Source organism: Penaeus vannamei, chromosome 40 (assembly GCF_042767895.1).
Source record: "Penaeus vannamei isolate JL-2024 chromosome 40, ASM4276789v1, whole genome shotgun sequence".
NCBI lineage: Eukaryota > Metazoa > Arthropoda > Malacostraca > Decapoda > Penaeidae > Penaeus > Penaeus vannamei.
Genome location: NC_091588.1, coordinates 15,088,972 through 15,106,674, shown reverse-complemented (window position 1 = coordinate 15,106,674; position 17,703 = coordinate 15,088,972). Strand labels below are relative to the sequence as shown.

General features: G+C 29.7%; 1 long non-coding RNA gene across 1 annotated transcript; it reads left to right on the top strand.

Moving 5' to 3' along the window:
- The first annotated feature begins 5,581 nt into the window (after positions 1-5,581).
- LOC138860179 (uncharacterized) lies at positions 5,582-6,115 on the top strand. Its single transcript, XR_011398275.1, has 2 exons — positions 5,582-5,686; positions 5,860-6,115. It is a non-coding gene; the product is annotated as an uncharacterized lncRNA (long non-coding RNA).
- Positions 6,116-17,703: the final 11,588 nt, after the last annotated feature.

The window sequence follows — 17,703 nt, the reverse complement described above, 5'->3', positions numbered from 1 at the left end:
TGGGTTTTCTGCTTTTGAGCTACTTTATGGACGGACAGTCCGGGGACCTCTTTCAGTCTTAAGGGACTTGTGGGAAGAGACAACCATTAAAGATGATGTTAGATCTTCCTTTCAATATGTGATTGAATTGAAAGACAAGCTGGAAGAGTGTGCTAAAATTGCAGCTCAAAATGCTGAGATTAGTTCCTCTAAATTCAAATCTTATTTTGACTTGAAATCTCAGGATAGGAAGTTTAGTCCAGGTGAGGAAGTTCTTGTTCCCCCCCTTTGATAACCAAAACAAGTTGCTCATGTCTTGGAGTGGCTGTCATGCCATCTCATGTGCTAATCTGGAAATCGGTAATTAGTGTAACGACAGTTTGCGGGCGTGACGTCACCGTTGCCTGGGGCAAGGTTGGGTAGTTTCTTGGTAGGCCCAAGCAAGGTGAACGCTTTTTTTAGCAGAGGCCGTCACGGTAATTGGACGGTGTGGTGTGGTAGTCCCGAGCTGTGGGCCACACTAATATCACGTCGGCTACTGACATTTTATAATTTAAACTATAAGGTATGTCTTATAGATATGTAAAGTTATTTGTGATTATTTTGTATATATATATATAGGATAGATTAAGTTAATGGTATATATGTTCACATTAGTTGACAAATAATTTAGTTTGATTTCTACCTTGTGGTATGAAACAATGTTCAAATATTGTAGTTGTCTTATTTTGTTTTTTTTTTAGAATTGTGGGCTGCTATTTCAAGCTCTACTACTGACATTGCATGATCAAGCATGAAGATTGAAGATGCTGATCCAGAATATATGTACGATATGAAATATATATATAAATCGGTGAACTAACAGTTATCAGTGAAGTAGTGAACAATGAAAATGAACATTATAGCCCTGTGAACAATTAATTTCCTTGCGTGTCTTTTTTTTTAGCTTCGTGTTTATTTAAATTATATATGTTCTAGTATAATAAATACTAAATAATATGAAGTCTTTCTGTAAAACCCCATTAATTACAAATTCCTCTCATTCAAAAAAAAAAGTGTCTTAACTGTGCCGGCAAACCCTCAATTGTAACAGTCACCATCCTCACAATTATGGCGCCCGAACAGGGATCGGCGTAATGAGAGTACTTTGTTATTGATGGAATAATATGGATTATGTGTTCAAGCTAAAGTAAAATTTGAAAGATGGCGTCATTAGGAGATATAATTAAGTTAGGTAAGGAGATCGGATTGGAAGGAGAAGATTTGAGAAACCGCGTTAACGAGAGAACAAGAGCTGAAGGAAGAAAACAGTATGAACGCGATGAACGAGCAAGAGAAAGAGAAAGAGAAAAAGAAAAAGCTTGGAAACAAATGGAAATGCAAAATCTAGAAAAAAAACAACGAACATATGAAATCGAAAAGCTATGACTAGAACCTGAAAAAGCGAAACAGCGAAGGTAGCGAAAGACTATTGAAAACCGAGTCTGTGAGCACCGAAATTCCCAAAACTACTAGTGTTTAACGATCAGATAGACATTATCGATGCATATTTGTTAAGGTTTGAAAGATTTGCAACTAGTGCAGGATGGGATCAAGATGTATGGGTTGTCAGTCTATCGTCACTTTTGCAAGGAAATGCATTAGAATCTTATCAACACTTATCTCCCACCAAAGTAGAAGACTATGATTCTGTCAAAGGAGCCTTGCTCAAATGTTTCCATTGTACGGCTGAAGGTTTTCGCTTTAGATTTAGATATACTAAATTTTTCAAAAGTAAATCCGCTATGCAGTTTGGTAATCGCTTAAAGAACTACTTGCAACTGTGGATTGATCTGTCAGGGGGAGAGAAGTCGTACGATGGATTGATGGATTTAGTGCTCATGGAACAATACATGAATGCGTGTGATAAGAGTATGATTCTATTCTTAAAAGAACATGAAGTTAAGAATTTTGAAGATCTAATTAAATATGCAGAATTGTATGTTGAAGCGCACGGTAATCCGAGCAAGAAATTTGTTGAACGAGAGGTTAGGGTTGTAAAGGAAATGTCGCACATCGAGTCTAAAGTTCAGGATGCATCAAGTGCAGGAGTATCTGGTGTTCATAAGGGTCAGTTTCGTAAATGCTTTGTGTGTGGTGGTTCGAATCATTTGTCGCGTGATTGTTTGTATGAGTATGGAGCGAAACCTAAGGATAGATCTGCGAAAGGCAAGGGTGAGAGTAAGGCTGCAAAAGCTGCAATGCATGGAAGGATGAATGTTGCAAGAGGTGAGGTCGAAGGTGTAGCTGTGAATGTGTTGCGAGATCAAGGGTGTGATACTTTTTTGGGTTTAAAAACTAGTCTAGTGCCGAGGTGCAGATTTACAGGTAGACATGTAAGTGTTAAAATGGCTAATGGCATGATTTTCACCTATCCTGAAGCTAATGTTCGAGTGAAGTGTCCATTCTATGTCGGAGGTACTTTGGCTGCTTGTTTGGAAAACCCCGTGTATGATTTGGTGATAGGTCAGGTGGAAGGTGTTAGAGACGGAGAAACTGTAAAATTAGGAGCCGTAACGACTCGAAACAAGAAAAGCAGAAAAAAATTATATTAGCTCCAAAGCTAAAGGTAAAGGAAGTGCTTGCTGAAATGAAAGATAATAATTTAGCTGAACAACAGAAGTATGATGTAACATTAAATAACATACGAAAATACGCTGAAAGTAAAAGGAGATTTCAGAAGTCTGATAATGAATATCACGAATTTATAGTAAAGAAAGGAATTTTGTACAGGAGGGTAGTTCACGCAGATAATGTCACTGAACAATTAGTTGTCCCGAGCGAGTCGAGGAATGCAGTTATGGAGATAGCCCATAGTTCACTGATGTCAGGTCACTTGGGAATAAAGAAAACGCTCACGAGAATTCAAAATAAATTCTTTTGGCCCGGTATGTCGTCTGAGGTGGCCAGGTTTTGTCGGTCATGCGATCCATGCCAGCGCACCGTTGACAAGGGAAGAGTGTCACGCGCGAAACTAGGCAGAATGCCGATGATCACCGAACCATTTCAGAGAGTGGCTGTAGATATCGTCGGACCCATCGAACCGCGCGCAGATGACGGGTCGCGCTACATCCTCACTATTGTAGACTACGCCACACGCTATCCCGAAGCCATCCCGCTAAAGAATGTGGAAACCGTGAGTGTCGCGGAAGCGTTAATGTCTGTTTTCAGCAGAGTCGGAATACCCAAGGAGATCATGAGCGATAAGGGGAGTCAGTTCCGGTCAGATGTGATGAAGGAATTTAATAGGTTGCTATCGATAAAGGGTATTAGCACGACACCGTACCATGCAATGTGCAATGGATTAGTAGAACGGTTTAACGGGGTGCTAAAGAAAATGTTAAAAAGAATGTGCGCAGAGCAACCGAAACAATGGCCTAGATATATTGCTCCGTTACTATTTGCCTATCGTGATGTTCCCCAGGCCAGCACCAAGTTTTCACCTTTCGAACTCATCTATGGCCATACCGTTCGGGGGCCACTTAGCTTGTTGAAGGACCTGTGGGAAGCGAGCGAGCGAAATATCACGGACGAAACTAGGACCGCATACGAATATGTAATCAATTTGCGAGAGAGACTAGCGGGGAAAAACCCTTTCAAAAACAGGTGATTCCTACCAGTATTATTATGACAGGAAAGCAAAAGATAGATACTTAAAGGAAGGCGATAAGGCTTTGCTGTTACTGCCTACTAATAGTAATAAGTTACTAATGCATTGGCGAGGTCCGTTCACTGTAGTAAAGAAAATAAATAAATGGAATTACATGATAAATGTAAACGGAGTTGATAAGAAATTCCACATTAACATGCTCAAACGCTACTACGAACGCGGCGAATGCGAGACCGAACGAACCGCGAATGACGTCATGGTAGACGGTGAAGGAGTGACGGTGGCGAGCGTCGCGGTCATTCACAATGAGGAAAGCGATGCCGATGTAGACGTAGTTCCTAACTATGTACAAACTGAGGATGTCAATGATGTTCATGTAAATAACGATCTTACAGAACGACAAAAGACCGATGTCAGAGGGATTTTAAATAAAATTTTAAAACTATTTTCACCGACGTTCCAGGTAAGACGAATGTAATTGAACACAAGGTGAAACTTTGTGAAGAAAAAACCCCTAAGGAGCAAACCATACCCAGTTCCGTTTGCGTTACAGAAGGGCATAGAGGAAGAAATAGAGCGTATGCTAAGACTCGGTTTGGTCGAGTATTCCATGTCTCCATATTCTACGCCGATGATCGCGGTGAAGAAGAAAGATGGTTAAATCGTTTGTGTCTAGATTTTAGGAAAATAAATAAGATCACTGTATTTTATGCTGAACCGATGCCGAATCAAGATGCAATCATGGCCCAAAATTTCACACAGCAAATATTTTTCAAAAATTGATTTATCTAAGGGATACTGGCAATTACCGTTGGACAAAGATAGCCGCAAAGTAACAGCATTTCAAACTAGTAAGGGATTGCTGCAGTTTACGGGTTTTGCCTTTCGGGTTTTGTAAATGCTAGTGCTACATTTAATAGATTAATGAGAATCTTATTTAGCGATGTTGCGAATGTAGAGACGTTTGTGGATGACATACTCATCCATACCGATAATTGGCAAGATCACATAATAACTTTAGAGTACGTGTTGGCGATACTTAAAGATGCGGGATTGACAGCGCGTCCGTGTAAAACCGAGATTGGAAAGTCAAGCATCGAGTACTTGGGGCACTGCGTGGGGAGTGGCACTTCGTCTACCATTGGCGATAAAATAAAACGTGTTCTCAACATGGCGGTACCGCGTACGAAGAAGGAAGTCCGATCTTTTCTCGGGTTGACGGGCTATTACAGGCAGTACATAGCTGACTACGCAACGATTGCATCACCTCTTACTGATCTCACAAGGAAATCCGTACCGAATAAAGTGTCATGGGAGATTTGTCATCAAGATGCTTTCGATAGATTAAGAAAGGCTCTTGCTAGTAAGCCTATATTGAAACTTCCTGACATGAATAGAGAGTTCATAGTGCAGACAGATGCGTCAGACATAGGGTTGGGCGCAGTGTTACTACAGGTTTGGGAGAACGAACGATGGCCAGTCATGTATGCCAGTCGTAAACTTAATACGGAGGAAAGGAATTACAGTATAATAGAGAAGGAATGTCTTGCAATCATTTGGTCTTTAAAGAAATTCTATCAGTATCTTTACGGCAGACATTTTGTAATTGAAACAGATCATCAGCCTCTTAAATATTTGCAAACATCCTGTCAATTGAATGCAAGGTTGATGCGATGGGCGATATATTTGCAGCAGTTTAGATTTAGCGTGAGAAACATAAAAGGCGTTGACAATGTTGGTGCCGATTGTCTGAGCAGATTAGGACACTGAGATGGATTTTTAAGAAATTGCAATTTCTTATTTTTGTGGGGAGGTAATTGTCATGCCATCTCATGTGCTAATCTGGAAATCGGTAATTAGTGTAACGACAGTTTGCGGGCGTGACGTCACCGTTGCCTGGGGCAAGGTTGGGTAGTTGTCTTGGTAGGCCCAAGCAAGGTGAACGCTCTTTTTAGCAGAGGCCGTCACGGTAATTGGACGGTGTGGTGTGGTAGTCCCGAGCTGTGGGCCACACTAATATCACGTCGGCTACTGACATTTTATAATTTAAACTATAAGGTATGTCTTATAGATATGTAAAGTTATTTGTGATTATTTTGTATATATATATATAGGATAGATTAAGTTAATGGTATATATGTTCACATTAGTTGACAAATAATTTAGTTTGATTTCTACCTTGTGGTATGAAACAATGTTCAAATATTGTAGTTGTTTTATTTTATTTTTAGAACTGTGGGCTGCTATTTCAAGCTCTACTACTGACATTGCATGATCAAGCATGAAGATTGAAGATGCTGATCCAGAATATATGTACGATATGAAATATATATATAAATCGGTGAACTAACAGTTATCAGTGAAGTAGTGAACAATGAAAATGAACATTATAGCCCTGTGAACAATTAATTTCCTTGCGTGTCTTTTTTTTTAGCTTCGTGTTTATTTAAATTATATATGTTCTAGTATAATAAATACTAAATAATATGAAGTCTTTCTGTACAACCCATTAATTACAAATTCCTCTCATTCAAAAAAAAAACAGTGTCTTAACTGTGCCGGCAAACCCTCAATTGTAACAGTCACCATCCTCACAGTGGCCCTTATACTGTTCTGGAATGTCGAAATAAGGTGAATTATCTTATCGACGAAGGTGGAAAACAGAAGTTGCTTCATGCTAACTTTCTCAAAAAGTATCGTAGGAGAGCAACAAGTTCCCAACCTAATGTTATGGACGAGGAAAGTAAGATAGATGCTGAAATGAACCCACAAATAGTCCAGAATTGTATTCTTAAAGATACTGAATTGAGCCATAGCAATTTTCCTCTAACTTCTGATGGAGAAGAGCCCATCTTGGAGCCTGAGAGTGATCAACCTGAGATTTGTTCTGACCTTTCAGCAGAACAGAAATCTGATATTGATTCAGTAATTGCAGAGTTTGTAGATGTATTTTCATTAACTCCAGGTTGCACAAACACCCTTGAACATGATATTGAAGTTAACACCACAGAGCGTATAAAGTCTAAGGTTTATCCCTTTCCTATACATCTATCATCATCTCCCCATTCATCTCCTGTAGTGTTCATATGTTTCACCACTTTTTATTTTAGCAGTCCTAAAATCATTCCTGTAACTTGCGGGAGTTTTACTATAACCCCTTAAGAGAGCTTTCTTTAATAACTGGTAATCGGCTGTTGTTTCTGGAGGGGAAACCTTCCTGCAACTTCCACAAACAAACAACTTCCACGTACTGCCGTACAGCACTAAAAGTATTACAGTTGTTAACAAATAAAATGTAAAATTGTTCTACTCGTGAATTTGATCCTCAAAACGAGAAAAGCATGAATCCTGGCAAAGTCGCCACATATAAATGCCAAGTTTTTAGTTTCATATAGGTTTACTAGTTTTGAGGAAACAAATAAACAATTCGAACCATTAACAAACATTTATTCAAAAATAAATATATATTTCACACTGTCTAACTGTTCATATTCATTTATAAACACACACACAAATACACATTCTATTCAGTTCCAAGTCCACCATATTCACACCAGTCCACAATGTTCAGTCTCACGTGCTTCCGAAATCTTGGCCATGTTGAAGGTGGCCACGTGGACGAATTCTTCCAATACTTCCAGTATAATAAGAGTAAATAAATATTGAAAAAGAAGCCTCCGTGCCTGGCCCTTGACACGAGTAGGTTCTGTTGCCTGTGTTAAAAAATACACCTTTGTTTATGTATACAGTTTATACAATTTCACAAAAAATAATAAACAAATAAAATTCAAAAATAGCACGGGGAGAACACCTCGCCTCAAGGCAATGGTCGGGTCGAGTGAGGACCCCCGTACCCACAACCCGAAACCAAGGCTCCCGAGCGAACCTTGATTCGACTTCATGATTCGGATGAAGCATTTCGCTCGCCACGTATTAAGCGAGCGAAGCAAATTAAATTTCTTCACAATTATAATAAAATCATAATTATAATGATAATTTGCGTAATTAATGCAACAATAGCAATCATCAACAATACTCTAATGATTTTCATGATAATAACAATAAGACCAACAATAATGACAATAATTAGAAATAATAATGATAGTAGAAATAATCGTAATATCGCTATTATTGTTATTATAATTATTTCTGTTGTTGTTCTTATTTCTAAAATTATCCTTATTGTTATTATCATTATAGAAATAGTTATAATGAGGAAAATGACATTAATAATTAAGATAATAGCTCTTATAATGATTATATTAAGGGTAATCATGGCGATAATTACTATAATGATGAAAATGATGATGTTAATGCTATTAATGATAATAATGATGGTGATAATAATCATAAAGCCCATCCATAATGAAAAAAGGCTAAAAGTATAAAGAATCCCCAAAGTCGAAAAAACGGCGAAATCTAGCGATGATTTCTGCAATAATTCGGCTAATTATGATGATTTTCATGATAATCCCATTAATAATGACGATAATAATGATAATTATGACATTAATTTGGATAATTATGACATTAATTCGGATAATTATAATAAAATGATAAGTATAATGATAATTTGCATAATTAATGCAATAATAGCAATCATCAACAATACTCTAAGGATTTCCATGATAATAACAATAAGACTAACGATAATGATAATGATTAGGAATCATAATGATAGTAGAAATAATCATAATATCGCTATTATTGTTATTATAATTATTACTGTTGTTGTTATTATTTTTACAGTTATCATTAGTTATTATTATAGAAATAGTTATAATGAGGAAAATGATATTAATAATTAAGTTAATAGTACTTAAAATGATTATATAAAGGTTTATTATGGCGATAATTACTATAATGATGATAATGATGATGTTAATGCTATTAATGATAATAATGATGATATTAATCAAAAAGACAATCGATAATGAAAAAAAGGCTAGAAGTATATAAATCCCCAAAGTCGGAAGAAAACGGCGAAATCTAGCGACATATAGCCTCGTGAGAATATTGTCGAAAAAAAAACCCTTTTCGAGTTTTTTGGATGATTATGATGATTTCTGCAATAATTCGGCTAATTATGATGATTTTCATGAAAATCCCATTAATAATGACAATGACAATGATAATTATAACATTATCTAGGATAATCATGACATTAATTAGGAAAATTATAACATTAATTAGAAAAATTATGACATTAATTAGGATAATTATGACATTAATTAGGATAATTATGACAACAATTAGGGTAATTATAATAAAATGATAATTATAGTGAGAATTTTCGTAATTAATGCAATAATAGCAATCATCAACAATACCCTATTTTTTCATGATAATAATAATAATACTAACTATAATGATAGCAATTAAAAATAATAATAATAGTAGTAGAAATAATAATAATATAGCTATTATTGTTATTATAATTACTACTGTTGTTATTATTTCTAAAATTATCATTATTATCACTACAAAAATAGTTATACTGAGGAAAATTACATAAATAATTAAGATAATAGATATTATTATGATTATACTAAGGGTAATTATTGAGATAATTACTATAATGATGATAATTATGATGTTAATGATATTGATGATGATAATAATCATAAAGCCCATCCATAATGAAAAAAGGCTAAAAGTATATATAAAAAAAACAATGTAGAAAAAACGGCGAAATCTAACGATATATAGCTTTTATAGAATATTGTCGAAAAAAAAAAATCGAGTTTATGGCATGATTATGCGGCTAATTATGATGATTTTCATGATAATCCCATTAATAATGACGATATTAATGATAATTATGACATTAATTAGGGTAATTATGACAATTAGGATAATTATGACATTAATTAGGATAATTATGACATTATTTAGGATAATTATAACATTAATTAGGATAATTATGACATTAATTAGGATAATTATGACCTTAATTAGGATAATTATTACCTTAATTAGGATAATCATGACATTAATTAGGATAATTATTACATTAATTAGGATAATTATTACAATAATTAGGATAATTATGACATTAATTAGGATAATTATAATAAAATGATAATTATAATAATAATTTGCGGAATTAATGCAATAATAGCAATCATATCAAGGATACTCTAATGATTTTCATGATAATAAATATAATACTAACGGTAATGATAATAATTAAAAATAATGACGATAGTAGAAATAATCATAATATCGGTTTTATTGTTATTATAATTATTACTGTTGTTGTTATTAGTTCTAAAATTATCATTATTGATATTATTACTATAGAAATGTTTATAATGAGGAAAATGACATTAATAATTAAGATAATAGCTCTTATAATGATTATATTAAGGGCAATTATGGCGATAAGCACTATAATGATGATAATGATGATGTTAATACTATTAATGATAATTAAGATGAAAATAATCATGAAGCCCATCCATAATGAAAAAGACTAAAAGTATAAAAATCCCGTCGAAAAAACGGCGAAACCTAGCGATATATAGACTTCTGAGAATATGGTCGAAAACCCCCCCTTTTCGAGTTTATGGGATGATTATGATGATTTCTACCATAATTTGGCTAATTATGATGATTTTCTTGATAATCCCATTAATAATGACGATAATAATGATAATTATGACATTAATTAGGATAATTATGACATTAATTAGGATAATTATAATAAAATGATAAATATGATGATAATTTGCGTAATTAATGCAATAATAGCAATCATCAACAATACTCATGATTTTCATGATAATAATAATAATAATAATTATAATGATAATAACTAAAAAAAATGATAATTGTAGTAGAAATAATCATAATATCGCTTTTATTGTTATTATAATTATTACTGTTGTTATTTCTAAAATTATCATTATTGTTATCATCATTCTATAAATAGTTATAATGAGGAAAATGACATTAATAATGAAGATAATAGCTCTTACAATGATTTTATTAAGGGTAATTATAGCGATAATTACTAAAATGATGATAATGATGATGTTAATGCTATTAATGATAATGATGACGATGATAATAACCATAAAGCCCATCCATAATGAATAAAAGGCTATAAGTATAAAAATCCCCAAAGTCGAAAAAACGGCGAAATCTAGCGATATATATATAGCCTTTTGAGAATATGGTCGGAAAAAAAAAAACCCTTTTCGAGTTTATGGGATGATTATGATGATTTCTGCAATAATTCGGCTAATTTTGATGATTTTCATGATAATCCCATTAATAATGACGATAATAATGATAATTATGACATTAATTAGGATAATTATGACATTAATTAGGATAATTATGACATTAATTAGGATAATTAAAAGAAAATTATAATTATAATGATAATTTGTGTAATTAATGCAATAATAGCAATCATCAACAATACTCTAATGATTTTCATGATAATAAAAATAATACTAACGATATTGATAATAACTAAAAAATAATAATAATATAAATAATCATAATATCGCTTTTATTGTTATTATAATTATTACTGTTGTTATTTCTAAAATTATCATTTTTGTTATTATTATTCTATATATAGTTATAATGAGGAAAATGACATTAATAATGAAGATAATAGCTCTTATAATGATTCTATTAAGGGTAAATATGGCGATAATTACTATAATGAAGATAATGATGATGTTAATGCTATTAATGATGATGATAATAATCATAAAGCCCATCCATAATGAAAAAAGGCTAAAAGTATAAAAAAAAAAAAATAAAGAATAAAAAAAAGTCGAAAAAACAGCGTAATTTAGAGATATATAGCCTTTTGAGAATATGTTCGAAAAAAAAACCTTTTCGACTTATTGGATGATTATGATGATTTCTGCAGTAGTTCGGCTAATTATGATGAATTTCATAATAATCCCATTAAAAATGACGGTAATAATGATAATTATGACATTAATTAGGATAATTATGATATTAGTTAGGATAACTATGACATTGATTAGGATAATTATGTCATTAATTAGGATAATTATAATACAATGATAATTATAATGATAATTAGGGTAATTAATACGATAATAACAATCATCAACAATACTCGAATTATTTTCATGATAATAACAATAATACTAACGATAATGCTAATATTTAAAAATAATAATAATATAAGAAATAATCATTATGTCGCTATTATTCTTTTTATAATTATTACTGCTGTTGTTATTATTTCTAAAATTATCATTATTGTTATTATCATTATAGAAATAGTTATAATGAGGAAATTGACATTAATGATTAAGATAATTGCTCTTATAATGATTATATTAAAGGTAATTATGGCGATAATTGCTATAATGATGATAATGATGATGTTAGTGCTAGTAATGATAATAATGATGATAATAATCATAAAGTCCATTCTTACTGAAAAAAGGCTGAATGTATAAAAATCCCCAAAGTCGAAAAAACGGCGAAATCTGGCGATATATAGCCTTTTGAGAATATGATGGAAAAACCCACCTTTTAGAGTTTATAGGATGATTATGATGATTTCTGCAATAATTCGGCTAATTATGATGATTTTCATGATAATCCTATTGATAATGACGATAATAATGATAATTATGACATTGATTAGGATAATTATGACATTGATTAGGATAATTATAATAAAATGATAATTATTATGATAATTTGCGTAATTAATGCAATAATAACAATCATCAACAATACTCCAATGATTTTCATGATAATAACAATAATACTAACGATAATAATAATAATTGAAAATAATAATGATAGTAGAAATAATCATAATATCGATATTATTGTTATTATAATTATTACTGTTGTTATTATTTCTAAAATTATCATTATTTTTATTATCATTATAGAAATAGTTATAATGAGGAAAATGACATTAATAATTAAGATAATATCTCTTATAGTGATTATATTAAAGGTAATTATGGCGATAATTACAATAATGATGATAAGGATGATGTTAATGGAATTAATGATGATAATGATGATGATAATCATAAAGCCCATCCATAATGAAAAAAGGCTAAAAGTATAAAAATCCCCAAAGTCGAAAAAAAACGGCGAAATCTAGCGATATATAGCCATTTGAGAATATTGTCGAAAACCCCCCTTTTCGAGTTTAAGGGATGATTATGATGATTTCTGGAACAATTCGGCTAATTATGATGAATTTCATGATAATCCCATTAATAATGACAATAATAATGATAATTATGACATTAATTAGGATAATTATGACATTAATTAGGATAATTATAACATTAATTAGGATAATTATAATAAAATGATAATTATAATGATTTGCGTAATTAATGCAATAATAGCAATCATCAACAATACTCTAATGATTTTCATGATAATAACAATAATACTAACGAAAATGATTATAATTAAAATTAATAATAATAGTAGAAATAATCATAATATCGCTATTATTGTTATTATAATTATTACTGTTGTTATTATTTCTAAAACTATCATTATTGTTATTATCATTATAGAAATAGGTATAATGAGGAAAATGAAATTAATTAAGATAATAGGTCTTATAATGATTATATTAAGGGGAATTATGGCGATAATTAATATAATAATGATAATGATGATGTTAATGCTATTAATGATAATAATAATGATAATAATCATAAAGCCCATCCATAATGAAAAAAGGCTAAAAGTATAAAAATCCTCAAAGTCGAAAAAAAGGGGAAATCTAGCGATATATAGCCTTCTGGGAATATGGTCGAAAAAAAAAAAAAACACTTTCGAGTTAAGGGGATGATTATGATGATTTCTGCAATAATTCGGCTAATTATGATGATTTTCATGGTAATCACATTAATAATGACGATAATAATGATAATTATGACATTAATTAGGATAATTATGACAGTAATTGGGATAATTATGACATTAATTAGGATAATTATGACATTAATTAGGATAGTTATGACATTAATTAGGATAATTATGACACAAATTAGGATAATTATGACATTGATTAGGATAATTATAATAAAATCATAATTATAACGGTAATTTGCGAAATTAATGATATAATAGCAATCATCAACTATACTCTAATGATTTATATAATAATAACAATAAGACTAACGATAATGATAACAATTAGAAATAAAAATGATAGTAGAAATAATCATAATATCGCTATTATTGTTATTATAATTATTACTGTTGTTGTTATTATTTCTAAAATTAACATTATTGTTATTATCATTATAGAAATAGTTATAATGAGGAAAATGACATTAATAATTCAGATAATAGCTCTTATAATGATTATATTAAGGGTAATTATGGCGATAATTACTATAATGATAATAATGATAATGATAATCATAAAGCCCATCCATAATGAAAAAAGGCTAAAAGTATAAAAATCCCCAAAGTTGAAAAAACGGCGAAATCTAGCGATATATAGCCTTTTGAGAATATGGTCGAAAAAAAAACTTTTTGAGTTTATGGGATGATTATGATGATTTCTGCAATAATTCGGCTAATTATGATGATTTTCATGATAATCCCATTAATAATGACGATAATTATGATAATTATTACATTAATTGGGATAATGATGACATTAATTAGGATAATTATAATAAGATATAATTATAATGATAATTTGCGTAATTAATGCTTTTGTCATAATGATAATTATGACATTATTTAGGATAATTATGATATTGATTAGGATCATTATTACATTAATTAGGATAATTATGACATTAATTAGGATATTTATGACATTAATTAGGATAATTATAAGGATAATTTGCGTAATTAATGCAATAATAGCAATCATCAACAATACTCTACTGATTTTCATAATAACAACAATAATTGTTATTATAATTATTACTGTTGTTGTTATTACTTCTAAAATTATCTTTATTGGTATCATCATTATAGAAAGAGTTATGATTAGGAAAATGACATCAACAATTAAGATAATAGCTCTTATAATGATTATATTAAGGGTAATTATGGCGATAATTACTATAATCATTACAATTATGATTTAATCATTATTATTGTATTTACCATAGTCATTATCATCATAATTATTATCATTATTGTCAATAATCAGGGAATTATCATAGAAATCATCATAATTACCTGAATTAATGTTAAAATCATTATAATTCCCATTAAAAAGCGAAATGTTTTTTTCGACGTTTTTCTCAAAAATTTGTAATACGCTAGATTTTGCCGCTTTTTCCACTTTTGCGGTTATAATACTTCTGGCCTTTATTTCATTATAAATAGACTGACTAATAGTTACTATTATTATTATCATTACTGTCATTATTTTCATTATTATTATCATTATAGTCATTATCATCATGATTATCATTATTATTATCATTATTGCAGATATTATAATAATTATGCTAATTATTATTGCTATTTTTATCATTATAACTATTCATATAATGATAATAGCAATAATGATAGTTTTAGAAATAAAACTGACAATAATAATGATAATAAAATGATAATGGTGTTATTATTACTTCTATTGCCATTATTAGTATGAAAATTATTGGAATAGAGTTAATTATTGCTATTATTACAGCAATTATCAAAATTATAATTATAATTATGATTATGATTTTATCATTATTATTGACATTATCATTGTTATTATCATCGATAATAATGATAATTATGACATTGATTAGGATTAATATCATAAAATGATAATTATAATGATAATTTGCGTAATTAATGCAATAATAGCAATCATCAACAATACTCTAATGATTTTCATGATAATAACAATAAGACTAACGATAATGATAATAATTAGAAATAATAATGATAGTAGAAATAATCATAATATCGCTATTATTGTTATTATAATTATTGCTGTTGTATTTATTTCTAAAATTAGCATTATTGTTATTATCATTATAGAAATAGTTATAATGAGGAAAATGACATTAATAATCAAGATAATAGCTCTTATAAGGATTATATTAAGGGTAATTATGGCGATAATTACTACAATGATGATAATGATGATGTTAATGCTATTAATGATAATAATAATGATGGTAATAATAATAAAGCCCATCCATAATGAAAAAAGGCCAAAAGTATATAAATCCCCAAAGTCGAAAAAACGGCGAAATCTAGCGATATATAGCCTTTTGATAATCTGGTCGAAAAACACCCCTTTTCTTTTATGGGATGATTATGATGATTTCTGCAATAATTCGGCTAATTAAGATGATTTTAATGATAAAGCCATTAATAATGACGATAATAATGATAACTATGACATTATATAAGGATAATTGTGACATTAATTACGATAATTATAATAAAATTATAATTATAATGATAATTTGCGTAATTAATGCAATATTAGCAATCATCAACAATACTCTGATTATTTGCATGATAATAACAATAAGACTAACGATAATGATAATAATTAGAAATAATGATAGTAGAAATAATAATAATATCGATATTATTGTTATTATGATTATTACTGTTGTTGTTATTTCTAAAATTATCATTATTGTTATTATCATTGTAGAAATAGTTATAATGAGAAAAATGACATTGATGATTAAGATAATAGCTCCTATAATGATTATATTGAGGGTAATAATGGCGATAATTACTTTAATGATGATAATGATGATGTTAATGCTATTAATGATGATAATAATCATAAAGCCCATCCATGATGAAAAAAGGCTAAAAGTATAAAATCCCCAAAGTCGAAAAACGGCGACATCTAGCCTTTTGAGAATATGGTCGAAAACCCCCCCTTTTCGAGTTTATGGGATGATTATGATGATTTCTGCAATAATTCGGCTTTAATGACGATAATTATGATAATTATGACATTAATTAGGATAATTATGACATTAATTAGGATAATTTTGGCATTACTTAGGATAATTATGACATTAATTAGGATAATTATAATAAAATGATAATTATAATGATAATTTGCGTAATTAATGCAATAATAGCAATCATCAACAATACTCTAATGATTTTCATGATAATAACAATAAGACTAACGGTAATAACAATAATTAGAAATAATAATGATAGTAGAAATAATCATAATATCGCTATTATTGATATCATAATTATTACTGTTGTTATTATTTCTAAAATTATCATGATTATTATCACTATAGAAATAGTTATAATGAGGAAAATGAGATTAATAATTAAGATAATAGCTCTTATAATGACTATATTAAGGATAATTATGGCGATAATTACTATAATGATAATAATGATGATGATAATCATAAAGCCAATCCATAATGAAAAAAAGGCTAAAAGTATAAAAATCCCCAAAGTCGAAAAAACGGCAAAATCTAGCGATACATGGACTTTTGAGAATCTCGACGAAAAAAAACCCTTTTCGAGTTTACGTGATGATTATGATGATTTCTGCAATAATTCGGCTAATAATGATGATTTTCATGATAATCCCATTAATAATGACGATAATAATGATAATTATGACATTAATTAGGATGATTATGATATTACTTAGGATAATTATGACATTTATTAACATAATTATGATATTAATTGGGATAATAGTGACATTAATTAGGATAATTATAATAGAATAATAATTATAATGATAATTTGCGTAATTAATGCAATAATAGCAATCATCAACAATACTCTAATGATTTTCATGATAATAATAATAAGACTAACGGTAATGACAATAATTAGAAATAATAATGATAGTAGAAATAATCATAATATCGCTATTATTGATATCATAATTATTACTGTTTTTATTATTTCTAAAATTATCATGATTATTATCACTATAGAAATAGTTATAATGAGGAAAATGAGATTAATAATTAAGATAATAGCTCTTATAATGACTATATTAAGGATAATTATGGCGATAATTACTATAATGATAATAATGATGATGATAATCATAAAGCCAATCCATAATGAAAAAAAGGCTAAAAGTATAAAAATCCCCAAAG